This window comes from Rhipicephalus microplus, chromosome 6, assembly GCF_043290135.1.
Source record: "Rhipicephalus microplus isolate Deutch F79 chromosome 6, USDA_Rmic, whole genome shotgun sequence".
Classification (NCBI taxonomy): Eukaryota; Metazoa; Arthropoda; class Arachnida; order Ixodida; family Ixodidae; genus Rhipicephalus; species Rhipicephalus microplus.
The window spans coordinates 88,891,081-88,910,052 of NC_134705.1; the positions used below are offsets into that span (position 1 = coordinate 88,891,081).

The 18,972-nt window shown below is 47.2% G+C and overlaps 1 protein-coding gene across 1 annotated transcript in view; it reads right to left on the reverse strand.

Moving 5' to 3' along the window:
* The window catches only part of Spred (Sprouty-related protein with EVH-1 domain), an 84,931-nt gene that overhangs the window by 21,112 nt on the left and 44,847 nt on the right, over positions 1–18,972 (reverse strand). The window lies entirely within an intron of this gene.

The window sequence follows — 18,972 nt, forward strand, 5'->3', positions numbered from 1 at the left end:
CAGCGCTTTAACGTCAAGGGCACGGGGTATCATTTCTCTAACGCGCTCTTTCCTGAGCCTCCATAAGATGTATGTATGTATGTATGTATGTATGTATGTATGTATGTATGTATGTATGTATGTATGTATGTATGTATGTATGTATGTATGTACGTACGTATGTATGTATGTATGTATGAAGGTATGTATGTATGTATGTATGTATGAAGGTATGTATATGTATGTATGTATGTATGTGTATGTATGTATGTATGTATGTATGTATGTATGTATGTATGTATCTATGTATGTATGTATGTATGTATGTATGCATGTATGTATGTACAAATACCGGTAGGGGTGGGTACTGCTGATCACCGCGCTATCGGGGGCCGGGAGTGGACTCTCCTTAAAGGTACACAAAAACATTCTAAAAAAGACGAGATTACGGTGTCGTGATATTTGTCATGAAGTCGAAAATTCGCAGAAACCAACGCAAATAACTTTATTTTGCCGAAAACAAGCAACAGACGCCGCGGCCCCCCTCGCGAGTCTCACCGCCGCTGTGATTGGTCGAAGCTTCATGACGTCACGGCCATAATAGCGAGGACAGCCGACTGCGATACGGTTAGTGACGCCGACGCCGGTGGCAAAATCCAGCCGAGAGTGTCCATATAATTGCTATTGGAATAATAGAGCAGGAGGGGACTGTTCACGTAGGGCAGAGAACGTTAATGCAGAAGTCGTCAAAAAAGAAGTTGGCGTGGGTACGGCAGCATCAACAAACAGATATACGTTAAGAAAGACGCCGCTCCCTGGTGGTGAGCACAATGAGAGGGAGAAAAAAATTCAGAGAAGTAAGAAAGTCTTCTAAGAAGGCGATACGCCCTGCAGGGACGTGAGTGAGGAAGGGGGATTCGAAAAGAGGAAGAAGACGGGGAGGATGAAAACTTTTCCGGTGACACTTCCGGTCGTGGCGACGCCTTCCTCCTTCTCACCGGGGGCCCGTTTTAGCAAGAGTGGGAAGAAATGAAAAAAAAAGAAAGCTAAGGCGGTGCGGTACGCAGCACGCGTGCTTTGACGCCGTTTTTCACGGGCGCCCATCCGTGCGTGCTTCCCATCCCGTCGCCGTTCCCTCGACGGCGCCACGAAGATGGAGCTTCAAGATTTAAAGTGACAAAAAAGAAAGCACGCGGATCCCACTCGGACGGTCCACTACGCACACGGAAGTAGGAGGCATAATTGGAAAGATTTTAGTTTTCAAACGTTCTTGCTTTAGCGTTATACCGGATACCCGTGAAGAGGAGAGGCAGGATATCGCTGGCGCCATCTGGCGAGACCAAGATTAAACAGACAAGTATATGATTGTTATTGCAGAAACCTTGTGCATTCCACTTATCTGCTGGTAGAATTTCTCAGCCGAGGTGTGATTCTTGATGAGTTGTAGCCTTTATACGCTTTTTTCACTAGGAAACTACAGCTTATGAACAAAAACAAACGAACGTGCCCATAAAGGGGGTTGCACGCAGCGTCACAAGACGTCGATATCATCGTACGGTAACCTGTCAATTAAAAAAAAGCAGCTAAAGAATCACTATTTTGTTGTCATGAAAGACAGCAGAAGATAACTTTGGCATGAATAGAACGACGGAGTGATTTACTGAACTACTTTTTATTCGGCGGATATTACACGCACCGTGGTTCTGGTGATTATGATGCTCGACTGCGACCGAACGGGACCGACTGGATGCTCGACTGGGATCGAGAAGGATCGAATCCTGGCCGTGGCGGCTGCATTTCAGTGGAGGCAAAATGCAATGCAAGGATGCTCATGTACTTAAGCGCGAGAACAGAACGACAACACTGTTCGTCGTTCTGTTCTCGCGCTATAACTATCGTCATGTCATACAAACTAGCCGAAGCTGCTACACTTGTAAGCTACACTAACGGCGCCTCTCGTAATCATGCCCTTGTCTTGAGATGCGAAACCACAGCAATTATATAGATGAAGCCTAACTAGCTGTTCATAGTGGCGTTTATTGTTTTCTTGCACCATTTCATAGCGTTGAGTTATTAATGAACTTATCTCATAGTCACGATATATATATGTAAGTTCGTAAGACTTTTACTGCACACAATATACCAAGAACGATTCTCAAGCCCGGATTGTCCCTTGTGTGGCTGTGCCTTTGCCGGTACCCCTTTCAAAGAAGAGGAAATGAACAAGCTGATTAAGGGCCAGGACCTCACCTCTCAGATCCTGACCGTCCAGAAAGCCCGCGCGAGGGCGTCAGGTTTAACTTGACCGTCCCTGAGTTGGCCTAGCCAGGTGACGCTGAGTTAACTCACGTCTACTGTGTACCTAATAAAGTTATTTCACTCCTCTGTAGAGCCGTTCTTTCCGCAATGTGTTCATACTTAGGTACTGAGCTGTGCCCTTAAACTCGCCTCATTTTTTATACGTCACATATTGTATACACAGAGCTTCTTATTTTAGTACTTTCTTACTATTGTAGTTTTCATAACGTTTGTTCTAATTCTGTTTTTCTTCAATATTGCTATCAGGAAGATCGTATAACCGGCTCTAACGTAGCGTACCACCGCATTCTATTTAATATGTAAATACAACAGCGCACAACACACGAACATACACGTACAGCTGGCTTACATCTACGTCACTGCTGAAACCAGCCCGGTGCAGTGGCGTAAACACGGGGGTAGCATATCGAGCCCATGCCCCCCCCCCCCCCCCCCGATATTTAATTGTTCTTTTTTTTTTTGCCATGAGATACGAAGCACAAAATGACACTCGACCACAGCTGCCTTTGCCGCCACCACTTCACATCAAGGCGGTGCCTCCTCCCTCTCACCCTCACCCCCCCCCCCCCTTCCCTAATAAAAGTTCTGTCAACGTTACTGCCCGGTAAGACGCGGTGTCTCTGACATCCAATTAATGCTACCAGTACATCGCATGCATACTATTTCGCTATTCACGCAGAGAAGCCTGTAACTTTCCAATCGCCTCTTTGTCGCAATGAAGGTGGATAATCGCAACGTGACTGCGATGCTGATGTGCGTTCTCGCCGGTGTGTCATAACAGGAAATCATTCGAAGGACAGCCGCACAGGAAAAACACAACGCCAGCGCTCGTGTTGCGTTCTTCCCGTGTCCCTGTCGTTCAGGCGCTTTGCTTCGATTACGGTGCCTCAATGTCACCGTAACGCCTGTGTTGGGAGTTCCGGTACTTAAAGGCGCTGCGTCTATGACGTCGCACGACAGGTATCGATAGCGTAATGATTGATTGATATGTGGGGTTTAACGTCCCAAAACCACCATATGATTATGAGAGACGCCGTAGTGGAGGGCTCCGGAAATTTCGACCACCTGGGGTTTTTTAACGTGCACCCAAATCTGAGCACACGGGCCTACAACATTTCCGCCTCCATCGGAAATGCAGTCGCCGCAGCCAGGATTCGAACCCGCGACCTGAGATCGATACCGTCAAATCAGGTCATCCCGTTGCCTATAATATTTACTGGAATAAACTCCGGCGCTAGTGAATATGGTAGCTACAACGCGTGACGTTTCAGCCAGCATTTCCTGAAACGTTGGACTCCGTGTGGCCTGCATCCGCTTTCTCACAAGACGAAGTTCAGCGAGTGTTCAGCAATTCTACTTCACCACCTTGAGCCTTTTAGGCTCGCCGATTCAACGCGGCTCACGAAGTTGCCGACGATCGATTGTTTTATCCGAAAGAACCGCCGAAACAACAATAAACAAAGCCACACGTGTTTTCGAAGCCTCATGCACAAAGATTAGGCGAACCCGAGTACTATATCCATTATTCCCATGGTGACTGAACGATCGCACCGCCAGAGTTTCCTCCAGGTGATTGTGGGAAACTTAATGCCTTATGCATTCGCCTAAGCCACTAGTATCTGAAAGACATATTAATTTTTTTTTTGTCTCAGCGGATGTTTTAATACTCGCTTCACCCCCTCATACCTATACGAAAGCCTCATGCGCATAACACGGCTACACATTGCCCCCGGGATCGGAGCCACTGAACGCCTTCAGCAACTCACGTGGTTTTCGCACTGCCTCGATGATCGGATTACCCTTGACCATGTCATGTGATGACGTTACAAGTTACAGTGACATCATACGTAACGATGTTGTTTTACGTGACTCGCGTTCACGCCGCAGCTGCGGGCGGCGAATTCTCGTGTATAAAAAAAGGCATCTAAAGTTTTTGCCTCAATGATTACTTATTATATAATGAAAACGAGGAGAACGGAGTGGGGGTGAACTCCTTCTGCAGTGCATGACTGGGGCACGTCTCGGCGTGTATGGCGACAGAAGTGGTGAAGGAAGAAATGGAAAGAAGACAGTAGGAGAGAAGGGGGAGACCAGTGGCCCCGGTCTGAAATGTAGTTATTAAAGCGGCAGCGTAATGCTTCCTCAAAGTAAAACAATCAGCCCCGAAGTCTTGAGCTCACCAGTTCCTAATAATAATAATAATAATAATAATAATAATAATAATAATAATAATAATAATAATAATAATAATAATAATAATAATAATAATAATAATAATAAGTTCACCTTACCGTTCAGACTAGTGATCTATAAAGCCTATGATTTACTTGACACGCCGCCCGTGAATCTTAGACGGTGAATACAAATAGACGGAAAGGAAACAACTCCCGCTCTCAGCGGGCTCTTACGGACCTCCAGACGCGTAGAGAAAGCAAAATTAAAAAATAATAATAAACAGATGAAGAAGAAAATCAGCGCAGCTGCCGATACGGGATATCGCGCGTTTTTTTTCTTTAATTTGCTTTTCCCGCCGATTCCGGCTACATAGGAAGAAAGACAGGGGAGGTTTGCGTAGGCTGGCAAGAGGGCAGCAGGATTTTGGCGCTGATACACACTGCGGCGGAGGAAGAGGAGGAGACGTAGTGTGAAAGGTGACAGTGCCACGTCCCCCGCCCCCGTCCCTTCCTCATATGTCCTATGTCTTCCTCCTTTAGCCACAGCTAGAACAGACTCGTCCCCTCGCCACTCTAACTCAGCAACGAAAACCCTTCGTGGTTTGGAACTTCCTGCCTTGTAGCGAGACTCTATCTCCCCCTGCCCTGCGTTTCCGAGAGATGCGGATGCGAACACGAGAAACAGGCGGCACTGACATTTTCGGCATGCGCGAAAAAAGAAGAAAAAAAAACAAGAGGAGGAGGAGGGGGGGGGCGGCGGCGGTAGACGAAAAAAGAAGGAAAAGGGCGAAAACGAGAGAATAAGCTTAAGAGCAATAACGAAAATACAGAAAAAGAAACTAAATAACCCCACTCGTCCATAATTGATTATACCACGCATATGAACGAGTGCAGACTGTCACCTGCCCAGTACGGATCGCATCAACTGACGGCAAGGGAGCGATATGCAACTGCAGGCATTTTAATAATGTGCCGCGCCCTTTATTAGCGCATCGTAGTCTAACAAATATCAGTGGCGACCACATCACCGACGGCGCTGCCCGATGTGCCAACGATGGAACGCTCGCACTGTTTATACCCTTGTAAGCAAGATGCTTCCAGAAAAGTTCGTCACATCGCGCAGAATGTCACGCTCGCGCACTGGAATTTTCCGCTAAACTCTGATCGTCACATACGGAACTTTAATTCATTACTGAAGTTACAACTTGCGTCCATGATTTTTTCGACGCGATGCTATACAGCGCTGTTTTGGTTGTGTGACGGTGAAGCGTTTGCCAACTCGTTCGGCTATCGCATCGACATGGCAGATTCGTTCACGCGCGATAAGTGCAACTGTATGGATAGTATTGGTCTAGCTCATGTTGCACTATCCCCAATTCGAACGATATCACCGGACACTCCAGTGTGCATTAAGGAGACTCGATGATGATCAGCCCATTACTAAAAAAAATATTTTAGGAGCCTAGCCTCACAGCATGTGGCCTCCGAGATCGCGCACAAGCAGTTACTCCTGACAGCGCGCGATCTCGGAATTCTCGCTCATCACATAAGCCTGGAAACACACGCGAGCCCTGCTCCAACAAGTACTTGAAAACACAGTTTCTTATAGATACACTAGAGGAAACTCTGGCGCTAGTGTCTGTGGGACCTGAAACGCACGGCGCTTCAGCGAGCTTGGGAAGGATGAGTAGTACACAAATTCGCCTAATCTTCGTACTTGCGGCTCCGTTTGGTTTCGCGTGGCTTGAAGCCACTTCGTTACGAGACGACAATCAGCAGATGTTCAGCAGTTGCACTTCACCCCTTTATCCATTGAAGAACACCCATTCAAATCGCGTCACGAAGTTCACAACAGTCCCTTCTTTTAATAAAAACAAAACCGAAGCGCAGTAATAAACAAATCCACAAGTGTGTTCAAATCCCGCAAGCACGACGACTAGGCAAATCTGCGTACTACCAATCATTCCCACGGTGGCTGAACGATCGCAGCGTCAGAGTCCCCTCTATTTTAATTTTAGGAAACTTTATGTTTGAAGCTAACAGCATTGAGTGAAACCTTGCACTGCGTGTCTATTGCGAAGTGCGTCTCTTTGTTCCGCCACAAAGCCATTTGACGCAGAACAAGGAACTCAACGTACGGGCGGGAGTATACCACAATCGAAGCACACGAAGCAAGAAAGGGGGTGCACGGCGAGCAAGGAGGGCGGAAGAGCGGAGAGGAGGGAGGGACGTATAAATTGCTTCAGTAAAGGAGGGCGGTATCGGCATACCGAAACCGTGTCCTTGGACTTCCCCAGAAGAATGAAACGCGAGTTACTGCACCACGCCTCTTGGGACGCTGAAATACCTCGGACGAAAACGGAAGCCACAGGGCCACGATCGCATCTCCCTTTCGTTCTCTGTTCCGCTTTTACCTCTCTCCCTCCCTCTCTTTTTCGGTTAACCCGTAGGTAAAAAGAGACTGCAAGCCGGGTAATCGCTCGGGACGAACGCGAGGCTTACGCTTCTCTGTGCCCATCCGCTACACAGTCGCTAAAAACGACTCCACGTTGACAGCCACGTTTTTTTTCTCAGTGTAAGAGAGGAAAAAAAAATCGAAAACTAAGAACCCCAACTTCAATGCCTGGCCACGGCGGTTGTCATTAGGTGGGGGCAAACTGTACAGTCGCCCTCAGTGTGGCTTGCAACACAAGAGCGCGTGGCCTCACGTGTTCAAAGGTTGCGAATGGCTTTCGCTAGCGCTTATCTCAATCACTAGACGCGTCTGTCTCACTTGATTGTGAACCCAAGTAAGGAAATAATAATTAGTCATTAAAATAATAAAAAGAAACAAGTGAAAGCCACGCGCAACATATGAACTCGTGAGGCCACGAGCTCCCGCATGTCGTATTGAGCGCTACTATATACACCAATGTAGAGAGATTTAGGTGCACATTAAATATCCCCAGGTCTGTCGGAGTCAAGCTGGAATCGCGTCGTGAATACAGCTGCCAGTTAGTGAACGTGTTCGTTTCGTCTCGTCTGCTCCTGCTTTAGTATCGCGCTCTAGCTGGGCAGTGAGACCTTCAACTAGTCTGCCATGGAGCGGCCAATTCAAGTTGAGAAGCACGACATTCGGTTTAAATTTCCAACGCAAACAAAAGTCGTTACAAGCGATGATACACTTCTATAACAATATTCTAACCACCGCACTTTTTCCGACTGGCATCCCTGTACTCTCAACCGGGATTTTGCGTGCAGCTGTTTCTGGCAATATGCAACAGCTTTTAGACTTACCACGACCTTCTTCATATGTGCGATCTTAATCTTCCAATCCCCTGTTTCCGTCGTTCTAATATCACATTTTTCTCTCTCTCTACCATAGAGTGCGAAGCAGGTTCGCGTTCCATAACCCAGGGGCGAACTTCTCCATCTTTCTCTCATTAAAGTTCCCGCTGGGCTTCTCAAAACGCGGCCTCCTGACAAGACACACGCCCACGAGACCCAGCTCGAATGATACGGAACGTGCGCGGGCGTGTGGATGCAGTCATAAAGAGACGTTACACCAATTTACCCTCACCCCGACCTCCTAAGTCGGGATGGTTCATCGTGACACGGCGAGCCGCGCACCCCTGCTGATAGCGACGGCGGACTAAATCACGCATGGCCCTACAGCAAGCGCAGGCACAGACGTCGAAGAGGACCGGCTCTTCCAAGATGCCGAGAGCGGTCCCACCGCCTATGCCTCCACCGCCACCGCCCACGCGTCTTGCCGCTGCTGCGGAGGACGCATGTTGGCACGTGCATCTTTCTAGGAATGGAGGTGAAACGGGAACGTAGTGTTGACAAAAAAACTACACGATAGAAATAAAGGACAGAAAGATCGCCGAGCGAGGCTCTTTCTGCCCATTTTTTTTGTGCGTCGTTCTTTCTTTATTTATTTTTTTCGACAAAGAGTACGTTTCGAGCATCAACCCAACTGGCCCAGCATCACGTCGTCTGTACGCACCCCTCGTCAGACTGCATGCCGCAGCCGCAAGATACTCCGACGAGCCCGTCTTACCGTTCACTTGTTTTTTTTTTTCTTAATATTACTTTCTTTCATTGCCTCTCATGTATTACGCTGTGGCCTTGCAGCCGACGCCGCCACTCCCTCCTCCCGTCAGCGATGCAACGGAATGCGAGCTGCCGAAACGTCCTCCCGACGTAGTACACGCACCCGCCGTCACCTTTCTCCCCCTCGCCCTCCGCCATTCCTTCCTTCCGCCAGAGTGCGCGGGAGGTGCAAGCTCAGCTTCGTACACCCCTCACCCTTCCCTGCGCTCCTACATCTCTCGTATCCTTCCCTACAGTCCATCGCGGGCCCCGCATTCCGCAGAAAAACTAGACTGCTAGAAGCACAAGCAAAAAAAAAAAAAAAAAAGAAATATGTATGTATATATATATATATATATAGACATACACACCCGTTTCCTGCTTTTTTACTTAGCGTCACTCTACTTTTCAACACCCCGCAAGCAGCAGCAGCATCAGCAGCAGCTGGTGCTGAGAGCGAGTTGTCGGTTACTCTATGGAGAAGCTTAGCCCTGGGCTACATACAAGAGAAACACCCATGAAAATAAAAAAAAAAAAAACAGGAGGGTGAGGGTAGGGGCTGGAGAAGGCAGGAAGTTTGCCTCCTGCTGCAGTATTTGGCACCGGTATTCGTTTCGGGATCGAGCGGCGGAACGCTTTGCGTTATTACTCATCCGGCAGAGAGAAAACTTATTCCGCAATATAGTACGCTTTCGAGCGTGCGGTATACGAAGTATTGCGCGCCTTTGAAGTGTGCCGAACTTTTTTTTTTTTTTGCTAAACCTTGCTATCGAATGACGGAAATAGCGAGCGGTAAGACAGCCAGCTGCCGTGCTGTACGATAGACCATGCCTATGGAGTCGGATGTCCTGATACACGGGGCAGGAGGCGATGCATTTACACAGGCACCGTCAAGGGCGAAGGCGTCGTCCCCGAATTTCGACGACAGCATAGGTGGAGCACTAGAGGGACACAAGAGGGCGTGTCGTGGGAAACCGTTCGTAGCGAGATAACGCATCTAAATATTGCATGCGCCGAGTTTTCAGTGTGTGCATGCGTGCGTGTCTGTGTGTATTAATCTACTCTATCCCCCCCTTGCTACCTTTCCTGACTCGCAGGCATCGGGGTCGATTCCAGCCGCGGCGGTCGCATTTTCGGGGGAGGGTCAAATGCTTCAGGCCTGTGAACTGTGCGATGTCAGTGCAACTTACAGTACACCGGATAGTCAAAATTTCCGGAGCCCTCCAATACGGCAGTGTATTGTAATCATGTCGTAGTTTTTGTACGAAAAGCCAGAGGTGTTGTGGCTATTTTGTTAACATATTTTCTGCGTTGATCTACATACATTTTACTCCGATATCGAAAGGCATCTCCCACTATGGGTAGCGGCATGGAAGCGACTCCTATTATTCGGAGTTAACCCCCATATCACGGTGATCAGCCGCGATTGCGAGCGCCCAATAAACGCTGTCACTGTAGCGCGCCGGCCCACTGACGGCTTTTCGTAACGAGCAGACAATCGGCCATTTTCTAGGCCACTATAGGTTCACGAAGAAACACCTGATTCGTCGATAACGCCAGATAACGACAGCTCGCGCACTACACAGGTAAGCGGAGCCGCGAAACGTTTGCCAGAAACGACGCAACGACATTTCCGCCGCCATTGTTCGCAAAAGCGCAGGAGGCGTCTCGGCCGGCGGTCTAATCTGATTAGATAAGCAGAAACGCAACACGTCACAATGTTATGACGTTTTTAAAGACCCGCTAGACGTCATATCTCGGAAAGTGTTTGTCACCGTCACTGCTCTTACGCGTATGACCAGATATGACAAGAGTTGAAAAGAACAACTGAAAAACAGAAAAAAAGGGGGGTTGGGGGGTTGGAAGCGAAATAGCGCCTCGATGAAATATGAGCATAGCTGTTCTGTTCTGTTTTAACTGTTTTGCTGTGGAGAGGTTGAGGTGCCTATTGCCTCGGCTACTCCATATCACAAAGTTCTGCAGCGAAAAATAAAAGAATAATACAGAACGGTACCCAAAAATTAACACTACGGAAAAGAAAAAAAAACATAATAGCGAAGTTCTCATTTGGTGATTTTTTTTCCTTGAAATATTAAACGCAGAAAAAGCATAGACCGTGACGACGAAATAGGAACTACCATTAGTTTTTTTTATTTTGTTTGTTTAGCAAGGGCGATGAAAGGGTAAAGCCGCCAGAGAGAAATTATACCATACCAAAAGAGGAAAAACTAATGTTCGCGTGTTCGGAAAGGGCGATTTTACTATCCCGGAAACGTTACTCTTACCGGGACACGACGTGCGACGCGGTGGAGCGGTGGTTATAGGGTGCTGTGCTGCTGACCCGCAGGTCGCGGGTTCGATGCCGGCCGCGGCGGTAGCATTTTGGTGGAGGGGAAATGGTGGAGGCCCGTGTGCTGTGCCATGTCAGCTCACGTAAAAGAGCACGAGATGGTCCAAATTTCCGGGGCCCTCCCCTACGGCGTCTCTCATAATCATTTCGCGGTTTTGCAGCATAAAACCCCAAGTGTTATAATACTACGAGAAAGCTCTCGATAAGCAAGAAAGCGCCAAAAAAAAAATGCGGGAGGGGGGGGGGGGACGCTACCTTGAAATGGCCGCACCGAACAGCGTGATGTACATTTTGAGTGCATCTGCCGGGCCCTACATATTTTCCAATAGAAAAAAAAAAACGAAGGGTATTGTTATCTGCGGGTGCCATATATTCTGAAGTGACCTAGCAAATTGGGCTAGTTGGAACATACTGATAACGATCAGCGCACATATCGCTCTCGCAGACGCTGAGATTTCGTATCTACAACATGTCTGATTACATGCTTGGTGGGGGGTTAAGATTTTTGGTGCATTCCTATAAAAATCTACAAACAGGGGTTGTGTCCAGCCGACGATTCGACAACGGACTCGTCTTCCTCAAGGCCAGAACGGTTTACGAATTTTGCATCGGAAGCTTCCGTCTACTTCTTCCTGCCGTTTTTATGCCTTCCTGTATACTTATATATAACACGTTTCTTCCATTAAACTTTCACCCATTAGACAGCACTTCTGTTGTGCACTTCCTTGTTCCTTCGTGTTCATTTTTTGTGCGCTGATCGTGATGAGTGCCGCAGATCTAGCATACAAATTTTCATAGAAAAAAAAAAGATCGTTAAACCAATGTCGCGAAAACACACAAAAAAGAGCATTCTGAAACTAGCGACGTCATGCAAGTGAAATTCAGCGCGAAATTAAAAAAGAAAATGAAACGTCAACCTCGATTGATTGATCTGTGGGGTTTAACGTCCCAAAATCACCATATAATAATGAGAGACGCCGTAGTGGAGGGATCCGAAAATTTCGACCACCTGGGGTTCTTTGACGTGTGCCCAAATCTGAGCACACGGGTCTACAACATTTCCCCCTCCATCGAAAATGCGGCCGCCGGAGCTGCGATTCGATCCCGCGACCCGCGGGTCAGTACCTTGGCCATTAGACCACCACGGCGGGACAACTTGAACCTTCATTTTCTCCACCAATAAGGATCTTGTGATCGTGAAACTTGTGACATTAGAGTTGTCAGAGTTCAGTTTATCGATATGAAAAAAGTAATTGTTTCTCCTTAGTGTCCCGGGGCTTGTGTACGTAAATCGAACGACATCTGAATCCGCTTAGTATCAAACTCTTAGTATCAAGTATCTTGCCCCGGCGCGGTGGTTTAGTGGCTAAGGTACTCGGCTGCTGACCTGCAGGTCGCGGGTCGAATCTCGGCTGCGGCGGCTGCATTTTCGATGTAGGCGAAAATGCTGTACGCCCGTGTGCTCAGATTTGAATGCACGTTAAAGAACCCCAGGTGTCCAAAATTTCCGGAGCCCTCCACTACGGCGTCTCTCATAATCATATGGTGGGTTTGGGACGTTAAACCCCACATATTAATCAATTATTCAATCAATCAATCAATCAATCATACACACGTCTTCTGAATCACGCGTGCGACATAAAAAGCGTGTATTCATGTATACCCCCACTACAAGCCAGAACAATAGGGAAGGAGAGTGGGCATTCTGTCTGTACTCTCGAACAACTTTTTTGTTTTTCCTGTTAACCGCGGAGGATACGGACGCTGGTCTGTGCACCCTTTTTCCACCCTACCCTCTTAACACCGTGACCCTGACACTCCCCAAGTTACTCAAAACCGACACTATAACCCTTCCAACAGGCAGCCGTCCCCCATCCCACCTTATAGTTGCAACTATGGATAAATATCTGAACACGCCTATCGATTCGCGGTACCATACAAAGTACGGTGCATCAACTCAACCCTATGGTTAACTTCTCAATCGAGCTGTGTACGTGTATAGCTCAGTCGGAGATATTCGTTCACCCTGACCTTTCCTGTCCCTGATTCCCCACGATTGACGTCACTATATGCGAGCGACGTCATCTGTCCCCCGTCATCCAAGGCTCCTCCTTGCCGTGGGTGCCCGATTGGTGCGAGTCCCGATTCTCGGGAGATGCCGAGGACCGCTGTTACAAGTGTTGTCATCTCTGCTGGCTCAAGGCGACGAAATTTCGGACGAAATCCGATCTCCGTGTACACGGCCCTCAAAATTATTCATGTCTGCAGTCTGTTCTGCAGCGGTTTGGTAAGTTCCTAAAATGCGCTTCATACGCACATGTTCCGTATATTTAGCGATGGTTCCCATACCCAATATAGTGCGCCAACACGCTTACTTTTCGCCCTATAGCACGGTTAGTGTACATGTTTGTTTGTCCGCTAGTATGTTTGTATACATAGATCATGCCAGTTAGTTTACTTTTTTTTAGTGCCATAGTTTGTGCATAATTCAAAAAGCTCAAAAGCAGGTATGTCAGAAAGGCAGACGTGATTTCGCCCGGCCCCGCGCCTTCTTCCGCAGGTCAAAATTACTTCGCCGCATCACATTCAGCTCCAAGCGACAGGTTAACGCATTCACGCAGGCTGGTGCTTCGGGAAAACTTTCCACGCACGGGCGAGTTATCACCGCAACGCTGGATTTATTCCTATCATTCATCGATAGCGTGTATAGGACCAGAAAGAGAACAGCGCAACTACAACAATGTCGCTGTCGCGAGTCTTTCTACACGGTATACTTCACATGATTAGGCGGCCACCATTAGTCGTTCCTTCGTTTTTTATCTCTATCTTGACTTATTGCGGTGACATATTACGTTCCCACGGTTCACACGCACGCTGTACACAAGCACGAGAAATCGTGAGAACTGCCACGAGAGGACCAAAAAAAAAAAAACGCCTCTGGAGTTTTCGTCTCGATGGAGACGAAAACTCCAGAGGCCTGTGAACCTCTATTAAGAGCACCGCTAGATGGTACAAAACTTCGGAGCTCTCCTCAACGGCCATAGAATATACTTTTACAGCGCAAACATAAAACGATCCACAAAGAAAGTATATTCTATGGCTATGAACCAACTAGGCCCAAAAGAAGTTTTACTTAAGTTCCTCAACGGCGTCTCTCATAAACCTATCATGGCTGTAACACTAGGACACCAGTCATTATTATTATTATTACAGTCAGCACGCACGGCTACACCTATAGCTTGGTGCACGTTTCATCATCATCATCATCAGCAGCAGCAGCAGCAGCAGCCCGACTACACCCTCTGCAGGGCGAGGGCCTTTCCCTTGTTCCGACAATCAACCCGGTCTTGTGCTTTCTACAGCCACGTCATACACGAAAACCTTTTATTCTCTCCTGCCCACCTAACTTTCTGTCTCTCCCTCGCGCGTTTGTTTTCTCTTGGAATACAGTCAGTTACCCTTAATGACCAGCGGTTATCTTGCCTACGTGCCCGGTCAGCACATGCACTTACTGTTTTTTTTTTCATATTCCCACTGCCTTTAGTAACAAACGTCACTCTGTTTTATTCTTCCTTTTTTAATTCTATTACTGTACGGAAAAGGCGCCTTTTCTCTGCTCGCCCAACGTGGCTTGCGTTTCCCGCGATGCAGTGTAGACATATCTTGAAAAGAATAGCCACTGCACGCAATATTTCGTATACACATCTCATTGGATATCGATAGCGATGCACTGTCACTGTAAACTAGTCGATATCAACAGCATATATTGACGTTATGTGCAGCAAACAGACGCAGCGAGGAAGTTTATAGGAACTTATATGCACCGGTACAATACGGTAGACAGGCTTCAAGGCAGGACGGAGAAATCGAAAAAGCGAGAAAGCCGCTACAAACTGCAGTAGACGCAATACAACATAATCAGAAAAAAATCGGCTCGGTGACTTTACGGCATGGTGCCGTTTGAAGGAACGTGTCTGTGATGATCATCATCGTCCTAATCAACACCCCTACCAACCAATTTACACAAAAGTGAACCGAAGATTTGTCGAACGACTTAGGCGTGAATAAAGCATGAATCAAGCGATTGCGTGCGAATAAAGTATGTAACAAGTGAATATATTGTGGTTCAAGGATAAATCAAGCGCCTCAGGCGTGAATCAATCAAGTGACCCAAGTGGAAATGAAGCGACCAACAATGTATGAATGAATAACGATTAACTTAGCCGGAGCGTGGGTCCAAGTAAAAAATGTCGTCAAAAGACGATAGTTTTCTAGAAGCGTTTTTTTTTTTTCATGCATAGCGTCGCATTTTCGGCGCAGCCTGAGCTAGAGTCTTTATAATTACGTATCTATGTATTTACTAGTAAAGGAACACACCTCTGAATACTTGCGTATTGTTGTTGCACCTAGGATATGCGTAATATTTGCTTTTTGATCGGCAATACTGACTAGTATGAGCACAACCACCAGTTCAAGATGGCTGAGAGTTCAGGAAATGTTTTGACTTTGGTTAGGTGGCTTAATCATGTAACAAACAGATAGAAATCTCAAGTATCCCAAGACTATCGTCTTTAATAAAAATGAATGCGAATGAAGAGTGACCCGAGTAGATTACGAGTGCCTAAGGGCACGCCGGGATTTAGCCTGTGGTCTCCTTAGCCAGAGAGGTACTGGGTAATTTTCCTTTCTCCACGATGTCACTGCACACAGGATCGCCGCCGAGGTCGACGCGTCTCCGGACACACACGCACATCCCGGACGCGCTGGATCGCCTTCACGTCATCTCGTCTGCAGGCGGACGCGTGAGGGGTGGCGCAACCGCAGCTACTCAAGAAGGGCCTTGACAGCTGATCGGCCTCTCCTACGACGACCGAGACGACCACACGACGAAACCGAGCGAAAGAGGCGCTCCAGCGAGGCAGCTCTCCCGAGCGTACACAACGGATTTCTTTGTACTATAGTCTGACGTATATCTCGGCGTATAAACGAGCGTACATACACTCTTGCCGTTTGTGAACGGCGGAGCCTTGGCTCATAATACCGTGTTTACCGACGCACTACAAGCATCATAGCCTAGACTTGCTCGAATACTACGCCATCACGGCTCAGTGCTAACCAATTATTGCTAGTCTTCGTCTGAGCGATAGTTGATGCTGGTTAAGCATGGCGAAGTCACTGTTAACCTCAAAGGTGTACGCAAGGTTCTATCACCCCCCTCTGCCCCAATTAGTTGGCCGAGTTCAAAAAATACCATGCTTCACATTGGATCAAATAAAGAAGAAAGAAAATGAAGCGATGGCGTGCATTTCCACAGCGGCTTGCCTTTGGCCTCTGGCTTTTCAGGGAGTAGAGATGCAAAGTTAAGGCAGTTCTTCGAAAGCAACGTCACGGGCGTTCAGCCGCCGTTATAGCAACCATTTAGCGTGGTCATAACTAAGTAAACGAATGCGGTAAACATTGCCCCCCCCCCCCCACTTTCTTTATCGCCTGTTTCCTGTATCTTTTTCTCTTCTGTTTCTTTCTAACACGTTCTTCCTATATATATTTATTTCTCATTCTCACTGTTTCTCTATTTTCTCTCTTCACTTTCTCTCTCTTTCTCCGCTGCTATCTATTTCTTTGTTTCTCTTCACTACCCACTGTCCCTCTTTACACTTCTCTGTGCCTTTTCTATCTCTCCTTCGCGTAAGTTTCTTTCCATATCTTTCTCCCTCTATATACCACTCTTTCTTTCTCCCTTGTTCTCTCTGTTTTGCCTTTATTTTTCTATTTCTTTCTCTTGATGTCTAGCCCTCTATTTCTTCCTACCCTTTTTCGTGTTTGCTTGTTTTATCTCTCCCTCTTTCTTTTCCTCTGCCTCTCCATGAACATTTGTACGTCTGAGGTTTCTGTATCTTTCTCTTCCTCTTTCTTTACACCCCGCCGCGGTGGTCTAGTGGCTGAGGTACTCGGCTGCTCACCCGCAGGTTGCGGGACCGAATCCCGGCTGCGGCAGCTGCATTTTAGATGGAGGAGAAGGTGCTGTAGGCCCGTGTGCTCAGATTTGGCTGCAGGTTAAAGATCCCCAGGTGGTCGAAATTTACGGAGCACCCCACTACGGCGTTTCTCACAATCATATTGTGGTTTTGGGACGTTAAACCCCACAAATCAATCATGAATGATCTTCCTTTATAAAGCATTCTTCCTGACCATCTTTTTGTCTCTCTGTTTTTTTTTTTTCATGTCCGTACTTACCATTTATTTTCTCTTTTCTATCTATCTATGATTAATTTTTGTTTTCTATCTGTTTGTTTCTCTCTGTCCTTTTTCGCGCCCTTACTTTCGTTTGGAAGCTCGCACCTGCTGCGCACGTTAGTGGGTCTTGCGAATACCTCAGGTGCACACCTCCTTCAGGACCCTTCTGGCGACACAGCACAAACTACAGCGAGATACAATGCATCCGGTATTTAAAAGAAAACTTACAAATCAACTATATAAAACCAAGGACCACGCCAGAATCAAACCCATAAATTCGTCGTGGCACTCAAGCATTCCACTACAGAGCTACCGCCCTGCTTTAAACCGCCTTGGAAAGAGACCTTATTCAGTTTTCATGTCGGGTGAGGATACATTGAAACGGAGAGGAAAGGCAGAGTATTCAACCAAGCTTTGCTCGCTTGGCTACTCTGCACTTCTATGCTTGGGATAAGGATCGAGCGCGTCATTTGAAGGTCGCAAGTTCAGTACCTGCCCATGGCAAGCTATTTTTCGGTCCACTTTTCTTCCTTCACATTTACACTAAAAAACTTCAAATAGCATGCCCTACACTTTCCTCGCCATGATTGTCTGTTAGATCTCATTAATATTGTGTCTAACAAAGAAAACGAGCCCTTCCATATAGCCTTCTTTTCTACGCATATGTGCAATTCCCACCACTCACACTACTTCCACGATACACCAAATCCAATTGCATTCCTGTCATTCAAATACAACTTTATTTCACTTCACTCTACTTTAAGGCATTAAAGTCCCACTTCATTTCAGCTCAACCTACTCCATGGTTGAAGGTAAAAAACCTGGAGGCACTGCGCCAACCAAAGTAAAAGTTGAAAAAAAAACACAGAAAAAAGACGTTTCGGATCCCACATGGAAGCCTTGTTCACAGCGAAATGAAAACGTGTGTAAACCAGTTCGCCTTCTGTATGTTTCAATAAATCACGCAGGCAGCGTACATATACTGACGGCAGATTACCATCGCTCCTGCTTAAAGTGCACCGAGTGGTTTGTATCACGAGTGACTCAAGATAAATACGCCGTGACAGTCCTTTTTTCTCTAGCGAGAACAGGTGCCTTCCCCCAATCGATTGTGTGACCAGCTGACGCATGCTCGGCCAAGACACTGGATTTAACATTTCTTTTCTTAACGTCGTAAATGTGCTGTTTGAGGTGCCGTTCAAAGTCACCACTTTCACCGATATACACAGCGTCACAATCCGCGCAAGAAACAGCGTACACCACACCAGGGAACTTCACTTTGGCTTATCTGTCTTTCACATTTACAAGCGATTGTCGTAGTTTTTGGTCCGGAACATGTGCTACATGGCCGCCATAGGAACGCAGAATACGGCCTAGGGCTTCGCTTATGGAGGGAATATACGGTACTCCCGCACGCTTTTCACCAGATGCAGCACAGGGCAAGTGTGGACGTGCAATTTCGTCGTTCGACAGCGTTCAAGAAGGAATTCGGATAGCCACAGGCCGACAATTCACGCCACACTAAGCGTATACGTCGGCTGCGTAGTCGTCTTGCGCAGATTTTCTGCGCGTGTCGCAGAAGTGTAGAAACGAAGGCTATTTTGTGAGAAGCGGGCTGCATGCTATCAAAATACAAGTAACAACCTGCGTGGGTCGCCTTCCTAAACACGCCAAACGACAAAGTGGGCCCTTTTCTTTCAATGAGCATATCAAGGAATGGGAGCTTTCCTTCGACTTCCATCTCCGCCGTGAATTGAATTGCTGCTTCCGTGCTGTTCACGAGTGAAATGAACGCCCTTTAAACTTTTACTCTGGTCGGCGCAATGCCTCCAGGTTTGTTTA